Source organism: Maylandia zebra, linkage group LG12, assembly GCF_041146795.1.
Source record: "Maylandia zebra isolate NMK-2024a linkage group LG12, Mzebra_GT3a, whole genome shotgun sequence".
NCBI lineage: Eukaryota > Metazoa > Chordata > Actinopteri > Cichliformes > Cichlidae > Maylandia > Maylandia zebra.
The window spans coordinates 29,222,328-29,237,619 of NC_135178.1; the positions used below are offsets into that span (position 1 = coordinate 29,222,328).

General features: G+C 40.1%; 1 protein-coding gene across 4 annotated transcripts in view; it reads right to left on the minus strand.

Moving 5' to 3' along the window:
- The window catches only part of slc20a2 (solute carrier family 20 member 2), a 46,491-nt gene that overhangs the window by 30,563 nt on the left and 636 nt on the right, over positions 1-15,292 (minus strand). The window lies entirely within an intron of this gene.

Sequence of the window (15,292 nt, forward strand, 5' to 3'; positions counted from 1 at the left end):
AATAAACTGCAAAAAAAATTTGATAATCGTTTTTATATATATATATATATATATATATATATATATATATATATATATATATATATATATATATATATATATATATATATATATATATATATATATATATATATATTTAGAGAAATTTAAGAGGTTTATTCCTAAAAACTGTAAATACAAAATTCATTTTTGAGAAACACCAATTTTTATATACTGCAGGAAAAACTAAAATAAATATTGTAATGCAAATTTGCAAAAAAAAAACTGCATGTGCATCACAATAAACTATTTCCAGCAGTGCAATTTGAGTCCTAAGCATCCCAGAAACTATTCAGAAAAGTCAAACATGACTTTTAAAAACACCAGCAAAGGCTTATAAGGCCCTGAAGGTAAAAAACTACTTTTTCCACGAAGATGACGTCACTTCGGTTTCGGGCAGGTAATGGCGGACATACAGTAGTTCGCGCTGGTGTCTATTCCAACCTAGGAAGTGTTATGAACAGCTGATCGGATCGGCAAAGCGTGGAATATATTATGTTTTTGTTGCTGCCAGTGCTTTATATGCAATTTTTGCAAAGCTATATGTGGAAGGAAACCATGACTTAGGACAAGCTAATGGCATAACATGTAAGTACAACTCCTCCGGTTTCATATGCAAAAAAAAATATTGCGCTACCTTAAGTGGTTCCAGTTCTACAGAGATTTAAAAATAGTTACGCAAAACGGAGCGTGCCCGCTCGGACCGGTTTTAAAGGGTTAAACTAGTCTTCATTAATAGTTCTCCAGTCTTCTTGAAGGACTTTAAAAGATCCCACAGTGCTTCAAAAATGTAGAGGTTCAAGCTCTGGTGAGGCCAGTCCATGGCTAAAAGTGCACCATTGTGTGTTTTTCTATCCAGGTGTGCTTTACTGCAAAGGAAGGGTGTTTGGGATCATTGTCATGCTGGAAAATAAAGCTGCTGTCAATCAGATGCTTTTCACATGCTATTGCATGTTGGATCGAAATCTGACGGTACTTTCATGTGTACATAACATAAATTTTGACAAGATCTCCAACAACATTGTTTGAGAATGTTGTTGGAGCCGCATTGGAAAGACCTGTCACCACTGATTTTCAGTCTTGTTCTTGCATAATTTGGGATACCTCAACCTTTTCTCTCCCTTCTTTAGGGATGCCTTCTTGATAGCGACCCTTCCACCAAGACCATTTTCTGAAGAGGCTTCAGTGAACACCAGATGGAGCAACTGAAGAGTCAGATACACCTGCCAGGTCCTGTGTCAAGTCTTTGCTATCTTTTGCATTTTTCATAGATTCGTCTAAAGAAATTGGAACAAATTTTGTGTTTTTGTGACTGACTGGTAGTAACAGAGTACCTAAAGATACAATTTGCGTTCTTTGCCAAGTTGTCTGCTATGTATGGACACAACAAAAGCCTGGACAACTATTACTCAGTGTGGTAGTACTGAGACTCTCAGACCAATTACCCCAAAAGTATCGAATACATTTCCTGGACTATCAGAGGAGAAAGAAACAAAATTTTCATCACAGTCTCTAATAAGGCCCCTGTTACCGTTGGATTTGCATCTGTGTTATGAAAGCTTTTGCCGCTTAATTACCTCTGGCTAACCCTCAGACAGCAATTATCTTCGAAACAGTTTTAAAATGACATTCTCATGCACCTAACAAATATCCAAGCCTTTATCAATGCTAAACCGAGCTCTGGTGCAAGAGCAAACAATTGAGCCCCCCTGTGGCTTTCAATGTTGTGTAAGGCTTAGGTTTAAATACTCTTAAGGTCAGCTCTCTCTGGTTTCAGTGGAGACTATGCATGGGTTTGACACCCTTACTGAGAAATGGCAAACCAAGTAAAGCGACTCATCCCTATTTAAGCGTCTGTATGACTGTTTTAAATAACAGCCAGACACACTGCACAGAACCTAACACTGCTCGCCCTTGTTGAGGTTTCTAAGGCATCCAAATAAGGAAATTAACTTAGATCAATAAAATCAGTGTATTTAAAGGAAATACTGACTGAATGCATAAAAAAAACTAGAAAACGTCACAATAACTTCAATAATTATACTTTCTATACTTGAAGTTCATAAATTTGGGACTTTAAAGCCAAGGACACACACAATAACCCATGTACCCAATGCACAAAAACCACCAAGGCTAAAATAGCAGCTCACAAAGGATGGAGTGCTCAGAATAATGCTTTTAGGCAAGCAGAAACTATTAGTCACCTCTGAGAATAACCCATGCACACAAGTGGGATCTTAGTAGACCAATCAAACAGTGCCACAAAGAAGGAAAAAAAGAGCCAACAATTTATTACTAACAATAAGAGGGCCAGTTATTCAGGCAAGCCCTCATATCATGTGACTGACACAATTAGGCTTGGTACCTACCAACTATTTGGGGCCTTTTTTGAGGCTGCAGTCTGGCTTTTTTCACTTTCTGCCATCTGTGTCCATGTTCCTCAGTGTAGGAGTCATCTTACCCCTGACCCTTTCTCCGGTTTCCCCTCCTTGCTCCCTCCCTTCCGTACTTAGTTTTGCCCGAACAGCTCCAGTTCTTTTCCACGAATCAGCATAGGTACCCAAAAGCAAAAAAACAAATCCCCTTCAGCCCTGTCCTTGCTTCCTTCTTCACTCCTGTGCCGACCCCCTGCCACCCTCTCCTCTTTTTAGATGTGGAAGCAGAACAATTTTGATCTGTACTCACATAGCACTGCCAGGACCTCCAGCCTACCTACTTTTTTCTTGACCGCTGAGACTGGTAATCTACTGCTGGCATGTTCTGTGGTATTAAACTGTGTTACTGGGACAAAGTGGGTGCCGGTATAAGTGAGTGCTGGAAATGTAGGGCAAAAATGGCGAAAGAGTCCAGTGAAAAATGAGACATACCAACATGATTAAATTATGTTTTGGTCCATGTTTACACCAGTGGGAATAAAGCATGTTGTCGCCTCAGTATTTTGTCTACACTAAAGCTGCCAAGTGACCCATGAAACTTCAAATGGTCTCCAAAGTGGAGATCTAAAACCTCTGGGATTGTTATGTAATGCGAAAAGACAAATATGAGGCCTTTTAAGCAAATGCTGACATAGGATTTCGTGGTCCTGAGTGCCACAGGATCCAGAACAATATTCACTATAAAGCTCTTTGCTTGGGAGGGGAGAATGATTTTTCCCTCCAATTTTGTTTACCGTTTATGTTTGAATTTCTCTTACTTTCTCTGTATCCTAATAAAAAGTATGAGAACATATGTGTAGAACACAAGCACAACAAAATGATTCACCTAACATGCTCCTATTTGTGATGTTTTTGGTAGTGCTAGCTGTTCGGGAACGTTCTATGTGGTGCTAGTGTCCCGCCAGTGGAACAGTGTGTGGTAGAAAGGTTAAAGGAGGACACTATTGGATACATAAACAGTACGTGTATGTGCAGATACTTTAAGCTGTGGGTACTTTTTTTTTTAGCAAAAGGATTATGAAAGCGCTTTGTTTTGTTTCACATTAAATCTATAGTATTTGTAGTATAACACACTTCAGTGACCTTGGATGGCTGCAGCCACCGCATGTGAGGTTAAACGTAAGTATAAGACAAAGCCAGAGAGAGAGAGACAGAGCAAAAAGAGAATGAAAGAGAATGGCTCCTCCTAAGCTGCATCTAGTGGCCGTGCCCTCTTGCTCTTAATCCTGGCTTCCAGCACATGACACAGCTAACACTATTACAGAAGTGCTTTGATTAGGCCTGCTGCTGCGCGCACGTAGTGACAGACGTAGCGGTGGCAGGGGTACGTGGGGTCCTGTACTTTGGCACCACTTTACAGGAATGCCAGGCCTCTGCATAGATGCATGTACAGCCACACAGTGTAATTAACTACATGTCGACCCAAGCGTACACGGCTTACACACAATCGAAGAAAAGGCACGAGGCCTGACAGATTACATCTGCAAGTCAGTGAATTGGTGTATTACCCCATTGCTGTTATTCTGAAAACTGAGAGTAATGCTCAACAATGTGTAGTTAGCATTAGCCATGGGTAATGTCTTTGTCCTAAGAATGAGTTGCAGTAATGGTACTTAGACTGTTTACAACAGGGAGGGGATTTTCACATGACAACTTCAGCAGCAGGCTTTAATCGCATCAAGGGGTTTAAAAAAAAAAAAAAAAAACAACTGTATTTTTATAAACTAAGAGGAAAAAAGCTAACTGAGGACATAACTTAAGTTTGCAGACAGGAAAACAAATGCTAAATTAGAGAAAAAAGGTCAGTCCATCATCAGTCGTGAATTTGCAGTCAGATTTATCAAAATCAGCTTTCTTTATTTATGTCTGAATTTTTCGTTTTCTGTTTTTAAAATACATAAATTAAGTGTATCCTCACTAAAACTATGGCGATATATTAGTGACTGCACTGAATCTCAATTGTCTTAGTTAAGGGGAGCTGAGGACACAGCAGCTCCAGACTCAGACGTTTCTGAACTACAAATACTCTGTTTATCTCCTGGAATGATTGATGACAACAGAGACGGAACAGTCCACAGGCAGGCCGCTGCCAGTGAACAAATGCGTGCATAAACAAAATCACAATCACGAATCCAGGACTGTCAACAGAGCACTGCATGGCAGGAGATGTTGGTCTACGTTGCTACGTCTGTGAAAGAACAAATGGCTTAATCTGAAAATTACACAGTAAACACAGTATGGCCAGTGTTATCACATATTCAAGCTGCACCGCACATTCATGGCACATGGCGTCCACACACAGACACAATGCACTTTTCAACTTTAAGGAGGTGTGTTCAATTTTGCATTTGTGGGGCAAGCTAAGGTCACACCCAGGTGCTCAATACAAGTGTCCTAGCGTTCGGACTAAATGAAGAACCTGCAATCAAAACTGATAACAATTCTCTACACAAATGTGCAAATTATTTATCTGTCCTGATATGCGCAGCCTTGTCAGAATATTTCACACAATATTTTGATACAGCTGCCGTGCACACTCCAGGAAGTGATATTTTTGGGGGCAGCATCCTTGGAGGCTGTGTGTGACATGCGCTACTTTCTCTGTGTGTGAATGCTGTCACAGCATGCCTGGTGCTGAAGGAAAGCCGTTGTGACAAGTGGTCTGCTGGTGTTTCGGTGATGGAGGGTAGGATGGGGAGGAGGGCAGCTCTGCCTGGGTCACCTCTAATCTTGTTGGTATAACTCATTTCTTCAAGACTTTTCCATCCATGGCTCCAGATCAGAACATCATCTTGCCCAACCAGTAGGGGGTGCAATGAAGCTGAAATCCCCAACCCCCCCCCCCCCCCCCCCCCCCCCCCATCCCCCCTCTACTCTCAGTTTTCTTGAGTAGGAGAATTTTAAATACTTTGAGTAAGTTTTTCAACTACTAGCTTCAATGGCAACTTACCATGCTTCTGAATCAGGGATTTCAGTTAAACAAAAGTCCTCTTGACTATACACTTGACTGAACAAATATAATTAGGTTATAAAATTGTCCAAGTAAGAACGCCAAAGTGCTGATAAGTCCCATTTCCCATTAACTGTTTAAGCAAACATCTCCCAAAAGCCAGCAGGACTCAAAAAGAGGGCTTTAACGGAGCTGATCTCACAGCCATGCTTTGATGTGTTTGCAAGTTTAACTCTGACATTCAGACATTTGTATCAGTGGTCTATTCCTTAAAAAGTTGCCTACCAGCTTTTAGGGAAAAAAATATAACCCTGTCTTTTATCAAAATCAAATATTCTTAAGCTCAAAATGTACTTTAAAACTCCTGAACTTAAGCTCAATAAGACACGATTCTATTGCGCAAGTTCAAATTATATTAGAGCTAAAGATGTGAAAACTCTCTGTTTTACAGGTTTTACAGATTATACACGGCCCTAGACACCTAGTAAACATTTTCTAATATCATATACAGTATTCTGAAAGATGCCGTGTTTATGTGTAAAGATTATGTAGACAGGTTTGTTGACTACAGTTCAGACTGGAGCTGGGTAAGCCTTCTAAGTATTAGTAGGCTGCTGGCCATAACGGTTACTAGCTGTATACCGAGGGCAGGGCTGGAATGTGATAAACATTATGAAGATGTCATCACCTGTTCAGTATAGGGAACCCTCCGAGTTGTTCAATCACATTTAATCCTAACCTCCTGTAGTTTACTGCAGCGGTCCCCAACCCCCGGGCCTCGGACCAGTACCGGTCCTTGAGTCGTTTGGTACCGGGCCGTGAGAGTTGAGGCTCGGGTGTGAAATGTATGGTTTTCACGGTTTTTATCGGTTTTCAGCATTATTTTGTTATCGTTTATTGTTAACTCGGTTTCTTCTTTTTTCTTTTTTTCGGTACCGGTACTAGTTTTATTTTGTTGTATTTATCCGCGACACCTTAAAGGCCGGTCCGTGAAAATATTGTCGGGCATAAACCGGTCCGTGGCGCAAAAAAGGTTGGAGACCGCTGGTTTACTGGACTGATATCAGGTTTACTTCACAATAGGAGTGTATTCTGTGCCCACACTCTGTTCCAAAATTATCTCTTGTTTCTGTCACACATCTAAAGAAGACCCAATTATACAACTAACCATTATTAAAAATAACAGACTTGTATTAGACCAACAATCATATCCTCCACTCCGTTTGAATACTCTGATTAATTCGTCCGTAAAGTGTACAAAATGCCACCTAACATTGTAATAGGTAGTCTCAGCTTGTGAGAGCTTAATGGTATGATTCAGTGAAATTATATGTGATCACAACAGTACTCCCTCGGTACTATTTTAGACTTAAAAATTATGCATATGGCAGTAAATTGGTGCTTACCGTGGAACAAATCATTGAGTAAAATGACTGGATAAAAATATGATTAAAATTTGGGATTTGTTGATAATTTTTGTCAATACTAGAGTTGCAACATTCAGCTTGAGATTCCAGTTAACTCACACAAATTCTCATTGTTTTCTATACTGTACCAGTTCTTGGCATGAGCAAACACAGGAAATTTTGCATTTACCATCACGTGAATTAAATGCAAAACATAAACGGGAATCACAAGATGACAGCAAATCTTAATGGTACAATGTGCAAAATATCATTAATAGATGTCAGTTGACTGATCGGAATCAACTGAGTTCTATTTTCTAACATCTTACAATTCAAGTGCATAATTAGAATAAACAACTCTGGCCACCATTCATCTCAGTGTGACCGTCAGTCTGCTGTTTACCTCAGCTGTAAATATGCTAGGCGTACAGGTCTATTTATGCTGGAGGAGGCTGCAAAACCTTATGAAAGGAGCCCAATACGAGTCAATGAAGTTTACTTCTGTCCGATGACAATGATACCAAGGTGAACTGTGGAAGTTATCCTGAACTTTTGTGTCCATAAGAGCTGCCTTTTTTTGCCCCTTTAAGCTACTGTTAGCTATTGTTAGCTACTGTTAGCTATTGTTAGCTACTGTTAGCTGGCATTAGTGAAACTGTCACGGTCCTGGGTCTCCTGACCCAGCGTTTTTAGTTCTTTGTGATTTTTGTATTATTGTACTTGTGTGTGATTTATTCTATGGCTTCTAGTTTTGATCCCTTGCCCTTCATGTCTCTCTGTGTCCCCTCTGTTCTGTGTAATTGTGTGTCTTTGCATGTTTGAGTTTCTTGTTTTCTGTCACTCTGCATTGTGCATTATGTTCTCATGGTTGGTTTTTTGTTACTCTCTCTAGTCTAGTCTCTTGTGTTCCCAGCTGAGTATTTCCCTGTGTATTTTGGTTCTTAGACCTCTGCCTTATGGTTTATGTCTCTGTATTTCTTAGTTGCTGTCTCCACTGTGTCAAGTTCGCGTCTCTGTGTGATACTTCCTGTTTTACTTTGATGGTCCGTGTCTCATGTGAATGCGTCCTGCTTTGCTTGTCTCGTCAGTCCTGATTTCTCCCAGCTGTGCCCTCCTTCTGTGTCTCATTCCCCTCGTTACTTCCCAGTGTATTTAAACCCTGTGTTTCTCTGAGTCAGTGTCGCGTCGTCCCTCATGCTGTGTGTGGATCTCCCTGTGAGTGCTTAGTTTATGGTTTCCCAGTTTAGTCTAGTTTTGTATGTTTGTTCTACCAGCAAATAAAGCTGTGTTTTGAGTTCACCTCCCCGAGTCTGTAAGTCCTGCATTTTGGGTCCAACTCCTGCCTGCCGCACAGCGATTCATGACAGAAACTTTCTTTGAAGTTGATTCAACATCGTTTGATTTCATCTTCATTGGGAATCTAATCAAACTGTTTATCAGAGGGAAAGTGTGATTGTTAGGACACTTGACCCTAACCTTAGCTGGCATGATGTTAGTTTATAACCAGCTGTTTGTGTTTAGCTGGCTGTCAGCTATCGAGAGAGAGGAGGGTCACATCTTATCTGCTGACAATAAGTAATTACAAAAATATCGGGAATAAATAAGCATGTTTATGCATGTTTTCATGTATTAGAGCCTTGGCTTCAGTTCAGGAAATGAGGCTAGAGGTGAGAAAGAATAGAATGAAGTGGACATGAGGTAAAAGAGAGAGCAGTGGAGGAGGAGAATGACATAATGAGAAACACAAATCTTTTGTACAAATGTTACAGTCATATATAGTTTGAAAGATTGATTTTTGAGATTTAAATTTATAGTAACTCATAAGGTACTACTTATGTGGCCGGTCTCTAGCCACGTACATAAAGCCTCATTTGGCGCTTTACCATGGCTACTGTATTCAAGATAGCAACATGGTGGCTTCCAAACCAATGCCCCATGTATTGTTAATGGATTAGTTCTAAGCTTATGAGAATCCAGCTATTAAATGTAAATATTGAATCTAATATTGCTGTCTGTGAAAGACAGCAATGTTAGCACAGAAAGAAAGAAATGATGAAGCATCTATTAAGACATCACATTCAATACCACAACCTATCCAAGTGGCACTGAAGTTGAGAAATGACACTGAACAACAAACAGACTTAGATTCTGAAAGGTTTTTTAAGTAAGCAGCAGAACTGATCAATCACCTTATATCTTTACATCTTCCCAACAAGAACGTTGGATGTGTGTCAACCAACAATTCATGTGTTTATTTCCAGCGTGCCCAGTGACATGTGCAAACACTGTCTGACAAATTACAACTTTGTGGCAACAGTCTCAACCTGTTCCGACCACATACCTTTACTTCAGTCTTCTACTGAAGACATTCAATTGGCCATCAAGTCATGTCCTACCTAGCTTATCCCCATCCCACAAAGTGGCCTCTGGATAGATACCACTGGACTATGACGACTGCCCCCACCTTCTAACCTCACGGCTTCCTGAGGTGTCACGTATCCACCACTTGCTCTTGCACTTGCTGGAGGCAGCAGGGAGAAGGAATGATTTGGCTAGAAATAGCCGTGTCACATGAGCGTATGCAGTAACCAGTCTGCCAGCTGCTCAACCTTACATGGAGCCCTGCCTCATTCGTACAGTCAAATACAAATAAGTGGCAACATTATAGACACAACAGCAATAACCAGGACATGTACACGTTTCTCATTCATATCTGAGACCTCTTACACATTTCGCCACACAGCAGAGTAAAATGGAGAAAACTGCGATACGCTACCATAAGAGGTGACCTGTTTAAATCAAATACAATCTGCAATAAAATATAAATTATTTAAAATAAAATTGTGCAACCAACATAAATCTGCCAATTCTCAATAATTTTACCCAATTTGTCACAGACACATTACCCCAAAATAACAAAAATAGATTTCCCTAAGCGCTGTGCCAACAAACATTTTCCAAAATTTCAAACTGGCCTCCGGGCTTAGTGGTGAAATGATTTCACATTAATGTCAAGCAAGCCCCACTGTGCTCCTGAGAAACATACATGAGCGAAAAGAAGAGAAAAATGCATACTTTCCATAAATAGAACCGCAAGGCCTCACAGTTTAGCAGTAAGCCTGTCATGCTATGCCATTAGCATAGTTAACACAAGGCCAACATCCGAACAAGAGAAGCTCTGTGTGACGCCGCTTTGATACAGACCCTGCCGCTTACAGAAGGCCACCAGAAAGACTACAAAACCGCTCTTATGGGCAGAGTGGAGTGCACAAACAGGGCCAAAAAAGCACACAACAGGACTGAGAAAATGATACAGCTATCGTAAAATACCAGAGTGTAATATATGGCTAATTGTTTTGTTGTTTGATGGAATGGCTTACATTTCTCATGGGAAGAATCTAAAGGTTCAGGAGGCAATAACTTCTTGTAAGCACCAGCCTTAACAATTTAAACAAGAGATTCCAGCTTTAAAGAAACCAAAACAGGAAAACTAACAGGAAACCTACGGCTGGCAGCACGATTAAAGAAGTGAGTCAGTAAATGCTGATATTTGTGAAGAAGACCGAGGAAACCTTCAAAAATACCACAATCGTCGTGTTACGAGTTCTCGGAAAAAAAATTTCAGCATTAAGAGCTATTAAGGTTAACTTATGGTTTCTAAGAATGAAGGTCTACATGACAGCAGTAAAGGCGGATAGATGAGCATTATGGCTCTAAACTTGGCAGGAGACAGAAGTTCCCTGAAACCAGCTGCATACATATACATGTGTACTAGCCACAAATATTTAAACGTATAATTGCAGCCTCAAGTATTTTGCGTCCTGATAGTTAAAATCTGGTTAAGTACTGAGGTAAAACCGAACTGATGGTTGTAAAATAGTCCAAGAGCTGAAATGGTTTGGGTTATTATCCCAAGCTTTAATGGCCCCCTGACCCTAAGGCACAGCTTAAATTAAACAATTAAAAAAAGGCAAATTTGAAGTTTGCTCGATCTGTTTTTGTCTTCTTTCTCTATCACTGATAGCTAGCAGATTCCCCTAAGTGTGTTTTGCTCTGTGTCCTCTTAAAACACTTGCATGCAAACCTTTCCGTCATCTTCTGTCCTATGCATGTTGTGACCTTAGCTAACAAAATAAGAAGACACGTGATTGATGATATGCTTAACCAGGTTTTCAGCAATAACATGGATTAAGCAATACTGGCATAAGCAGGCATGTAGCGCACGCATACACACACACACACACACACACACACACACAGCATGAAGATTCTCGCTCTTTCAGTGGTATCATGTGATGTTGCCATGGCGAAGGAGGGTTCAGACATAACAGGGTGATTGTGCTCGGAGGGCGAGGTGGGCTGATCAGAAAGACAGACTGTTCTCTGACTGTGAAGCTGCCAGCCCCGGTGCCAACTGCCCTTCTTCCCACAGCGACGCAGACACACCCACTGGCAGAAGGGCCGGACTGCACGGTGGGCAGCCATAACTGAAAGGAGGCGAGCACCTTTTCCTATCATTGTCTTTTATTCCAGGTCATGTTGACAGACAAGGTCAAACTAATTTAGTCTTTTTATGTAAGAAAATCCAAATTAAATCTGAGATAATTCAGAATTCTGATAGCTGTGTGTAACTGCCATCAATGTATACAATATTAACACGGTACAGCTTTATTTTATTCTAGTAATAAGAAATTATAATTCCCAAAAATTGGGGTTAGATTATTTGTTTAAGAATTTTAATTTAAAGTTGTTTCCTTTGTCTTCTTTGACATCATCATAAAATAATAAAAACTGCTTGGTTTCAGGCTGCTATTAACAATGTGCCACTGGAGGCCCTGCAAAATTCTGATTCACTATCCTCTGCAATACATATGAGCAAAAACATTTCTTGGGAAAATAACCTGTAGATTAATTAATAATTCAAAAAAAATATTTTGCTTTAGTTGTACTCCAGCTGTAATATTGCTAATCATAGGGTGAGGTTCTTGGAAACACTCCTTATGACATTTTGTCAACCAGAGGACACTGACGAGTCTTAAAATGTCCCAGTTAAATTTATTGTTATTTAGTAGATGTTTTTCCACAAAGTAATTGTTAATGACATGTAAAATATGAGGATTTTGCTATTCTGAACACTTAAAAGTAACTGTTGGAGCTGAAACAAGCTGTCAGCACAACAGTGACAACTCTGCAGCAATTTGTATATTAACCAAGATCATTGTGCATCTGAAAAGCAGTCACTATTTCAACAAGATAAGACTTCACCTAAAATTTTTTAAAAACCCCACTTGATTCAAATTTAGTGCTTATCCCCTTCAACAATGCCTCCTTGTGCAGCCCTGCATAACTACCAGAGCTGCCACGACACTTAAATCATTCCCTGTAGGGTCACTGTTGACCTCAAATATGTACATAAAACAAAATCTCAAATGTTGTGTCACTCTGACCCAAATTTAATATAAAATGTCATCATTAGTGACAAGAATTGGGTCACTAGTTGGTGGCCAAACATTAGTAGAAGGATACTCAAAGTATCCAAGGTAAAAGAACACACAAGTCTTTTTCTACTGCGAATGTATCCACCAGGGTTGGACTGTCAGTACCGATTAACCTGTGACGCACTGAGGCATCGGACAGAGAACATTCAGTCCAAACAGCCTTAACTTTATCACATACCATTAGGCTTTTTTTGGCACAATTCCTCTGCTTTGGCTTCCTTTGACGGCACCTAGCTTCCCCAATGAAATGAAATGATTAGAAATGTTGTTTTGACACAGTTTACTCACATCCTGTGAATATCCCTGCAAGTGGGCAGAGTGGGACTTCAAGTGAGCGATCCTAACAAAACAGGAGCAATCTGAACGTGCATTTCTACGACATGGAAGGAACCTTGAAGGGAAAACCAGCCAAATTTAAATCAGGTTTGGTTTTTACTTTAAAAAACAAAACAAAAAACAATCTAACAAAAAAATCTCAGAGTTTTATCACACCTTCAATCAAAACACATGAAGGTCTCCTCCATGAAGAGAGACTATAATATGAAGTGCTGTAGCCTGCCTGCTGACAGAAAATATTTTTGTGTAATCGCGAGAGGCCTCAGGGGAAAATAACATTGAACCGGAACTAAAAGCAAAGTCGCAGAGGGCAAAAAGTTCTTAGAAACGACAAACTGTACTTTAAAAGTACAGCCACGAAAACCAGTCTGCTCACTCAGTGTACTGTTGAACATGAAAACATTACGCAATGTACACATACCTCTTCCATGCATAAAAACTCGGCTCACCCCCCGCCCTCCTCCACTGATGGCTAATTTCCACACAAAAGTTCTACTAAACAAGGTTTAGCTGCAAAGCTTAAATATGAGGTGCTCGGTGTCTGTCATGGAGCATTTGGTTAACCATTAGAAGAGAGACTATTGAGCATGTGGTCTAGGCTGTGGTTGCACCCTGTCGCCACGGAACTGGCAATTTAGTGTGAATCATTTTGGTTTGATTGTTTTTTTTCTCTCAAAAAAGATTACACTCACAAAAGGCAGGTCAAAGTACAGTCAACCATAAACACAGTGGACCGTAATGTTTCCGTGAACGCACCTTAACTCGATTAGATAGTGGTGGAACTCTTTAATAAAAGCTTTGTCAAAAGAAGTCCAACCACACTAACATGTTTTCTTCTCTCCAAAGCTGTCAAGTAAATAAGTACAACAAAAAAAAGAAGCTGACACTCAAACACAGAAGTTGAACTGAAATGTTCCCTGTGTCAGTAAATCAGACTGCTTTAAAGCAGCAGATTACCCACAGCCGAAGGTGTAAGGACTTTACGTTTTAAAATCCCTGCATAACTGCGTGAAAGCCAGTGAGTCCAGCTTAGGTAGACTGGCTACTGTTCATGTTATTAAAAAAGTTAATCCAAGACACAAAAATGGCCGGATGGTGTAAAGAGAAGCAAACAAATTCTACTACCATTTCATTATTACCACATGGGTGCAAACGCCCTGAACAGCAAGTACCAAGCCAAACCGTTACCTAACACCCTTCCCTGCTCTGTACCATATTTGTTAGCATTCTCCACCCTGTAGTTAAGAAAAACATATAAATAAATAAATAAATAAATAACTTTAGCTCACTCCAGGGACATTTAGGTTGGTTGTGCTTTTGTTTACAAACAGGATAAAAGTGTAGAAAGACAGGGAAGTCATTAATCTGCGTATCTTATCATTCTGCACTTCCATATCTGTCTTAATGCCGATAAAGCTAGAATAGACACAGCAATCAGAGCATTTTATTCTCCCAGGTTATAACCCCTGCTGTGCGAAGCACTGCTCTAATATTTTATTACCAAAACCATATAGGAGAAAAAGCAGAGAATGGAAAACACGTAAGGTAGTGACAGACCCTGATATTTTTGCCCCTTTCTCACCACTGCTTATCATAGCACGCAGACTAATGATTAACTAGAAAACTGCATCATGGGTCCATAAGTAATATGTGACTTCCACTTCCTATGCAAGCAGTAGCAACAGATATCATTAACGTAGTGAAATATTGTTAAAGAAGACAAGAGGACAACTGGATTTGCCTAGAATATGACAATCAGCACTTTTTATTAACTATGAAAATAGCTAAGTGCATACACTTTGGTGCCCAACTTAAGGTACTTGAAATTTACTTGTATTTGTTTTCACATACACTTAAAATAGTTCACGTAAAAAAAAAAAAAATAAAAAAAAAAACGAGCCTAGCCAAAATATATTACCAGGGACTTTTTATTTGGCACTCCTACCTCTGAGTATTTGCATAATGTTTGCTTACTATCTTACTTTCACTTGCGTGACATTTCAGTAATTTTGTGATGGCGTATTTTTACACTGTGATATTTTTGTTCTGAGTAAGCAGTCTGTAGCGTTTTGCCCAGTTCATTCTGTTGTTCTTCCCACAGCCCTGTGATATTTCTCTTTGGAAAATAGTCATCATGGTGACAATGAGGCTTGCCGTGAGCTACAGAGCTTGCCATCACAGATTCATTTCTGCTCGTGAATAACAGGATCTGCTTTATTTGCTTGTGCTGCCCGACTCACTCGCCTGAAGTTCCACTCAATAATCGTTCTGTCAACAAACCGGAGAAGCGACCCGATGCACTTTTGAGAGGTACAGGACAGACTACTACTACTCTCAACTGATTAATATTATAGGTCAAAGGGGGCGGTAGTGCGCATGCCCAGTGGAGACCACCGTTGTCCTCAGCGTTTGGTCTGCTCACGAAAAGCCCTGAGAGAAATGCGCGCGTGTGATTAACAACTAAATGATTTATTAGGCACTGAAAGCAGCTCTCAAATTCAAGCCATGGCCGGCTACGGTGGTTCAGAGCGGACAGTGAATAAGAGCTGGTGACTCTCAGATGTGGAGTCACACACACGTGTAGCTTCATTCACTGGTTTTGTCGCGTGCGATCAGCAGCAACAACAG